Consider the following 2,362-nt stretch of genomic DNA (forward strand, 5'->3'; position numbering starts at 1 on the left):
AGGCTTCTAGAACCTGAATCAGTAGTCCTATATCTGTTTTTGTTTGTTTGTTTGTTTGTTTGTTTGTTTTTAATTCCAACCTCAAAGACTTTAAATAGGCACCTGGTAATGGTCTTAGACATAACTGATACTCCTTTCTTTCCTATCACCATTTGGCCACTGAATCAACCATTACATTCAGATACCCAGCAGCTTCCATGCTTTACTCCCCTTTGGTTTTACTTCCGTCATTAGTCATTACAAAGATTGCTGAGACCCAGCAATCTGGCAGATGAAGCTGGCTTTCTCCCCACCTTCACCTCTTACAAGGATCAAATATTGACAAGGTGAGGCAAAGGAAACACTTGATGGTCTCTGAATGGCCCTGGATAATCCATAATGGAGTTACACAGATCTGAGTGTATACATTTTCTCTTTATCCACCATTTCCAGAGGGGACACAGAGACTTTCAAACAAACTGTAAGAAATTTTACAATGAATTTCTGTGTTTAGCAGCCTAAGCCCTTACCTTTCTAAAATTTTTCAGAATCATTATTTGTAAAATTTAAAAGGTGTCACAGACATAGAAAAGAGGCAAGGTAGAATGACAAATAGAAGGACTTTCAGGTACCACCAGATATAACACTTCACACTGTTATGAAGTCTTAATTTCTTTAAGGGAAGACCACTGTGTCTCAATTTTGTGCAAGTGTTATACAACCACAGGACACTCAGTTTATTTTTATTTATTATTATTATTATTATTATTATTTTAAGAGACACCAAAGTCAGGGAGACTACAGTTAGTATTGGTAAATAGCAAAGACTTTAGGGTCAGAGAGTTCTAGGCTCTAGTCCAAACTCTTAATTTTCTAGCCAGGTGACCTCAGGCAACTTTTATCAGTGAGGTGCAGTTGACTCAACTGTCAAATGGGAATCATACTTTCCAGGGCTGACTTGAGAATTAAATGAATGTATGGATGCAAGGAGCTTAATTCAGTGTCTGGAATAAGTCTGGAATAAATCAAGCACTCAATAAAATGTTAGCTCTTGAGGTATATAAAGCTTTCTATTGGAAGTCAATAAGAATGATTTTTGTTTCTTGATTTTTTTAATGTTTTGTTTCATTTTTAAAGAGTCCCAGTGTTATTCAGGATTATCATGAATTTTAAGCTGAAGAATCTTCTTTGGTTCAACCTCATCATACAACACAAGTATGAACTAGGGTTCATGATCCAAAGTTCCTTTGGTTTCCACTGAGACACTACAGTTAATAAAAAGATGTAGATGTTGGTTTGGTAGAGACAAACTTTTTGATAGGGCAAAAGTAGAAAAGTTGATCAGTCTTTAAGCTGATACTTTATAGAGCACAAAAGTAAAAATATTTGAAAGAAACAAAACTCTGAAGAGTGTTATAACTATCTACCACACACTTTACTTGCAGAAATGATCTTCTATTAAATAAGATGATATTATGATTTGAACATGCTATTTCAGTATGTGGGACATATATGGTAACAACACTATATTTGCCATTTTTTAGAGAAAAATGCTTCATTCATTCACACTGTATGTTGGGTTGGGTCTACAAAGATAAAATGTTTGCAGGGAGAAGGATTCTTTGTATTGTCTCTGTAATTGGCAAGACACTGGGAAAAATACCTTCATGGTTGGTCAGTGAAGCTTTTCCATACTAACGTTTTTGAAGTTTGAAACTATGAAAAGTTTTTCTTCAGGCCAATACCTGCATTGGTCTCTGTTTATATTCTTCAATCAAACTATACAATAAATAAAACTCCAGATTTTCTACAGTCTATGAAAGTATTTAATGGTGTTGTGTAGGAAGGACATTAAACCCATCTTTCAGTATGGACTCCTAAGAAGATATTTCTTGGGGCACCTGCATGGCTCAGTCATTAGGTTTCTGCCTTCTTTAGATTGAGTATTTAGGAAAAGGTATGCACGCTTGCTTCCCACTTCCTAATTCTCCTGAGAAAATATTCCTTGGAGTCCAACCTAACTGGAGCATGCAGCAGAAAGTGAATTCTGGGGAAGGTGATACAGCCCAACCAAGTGGATGAGTCATAAAGCTATATCATAGCTCTTGGTACTTTGTTTCCACTTCTCTTATCACAAAATCAAATTCCTCGTGCATTTCTTCCCCGAGAAAACTCTGTGTTCTCTGAGGGCAAGTACCACATCTGTATCATGTACCATGCAATCCCCATCACTGGCACAAGGCCTGCACAGAACATCAGTCAACAAATATCTGAGGAGTGAATGAATGAACAATTAAATTAATGAATATATATCATTATGCAAGTATAGCCAGCAGCCGTTTTGTCAAACCAACATGAATCTAACAACTACCACAGGGGTCTT

The sequence above is a fragment of the Mustela lutreola genome, chromosome 1, assembly GCF_030435805.1.
Source record: "Mustela lutreola isolate mMusLut2 chromosome 1, mMusLut2.pri, whole genome shotgun sequence".
NCBI classification, from domain to species: domain Eukaryota; kingdom Metazoa; phylum Chordata; class Mammalia; order Carnivora; family Mustelidae; genus Mustela; species Mustela lutreola.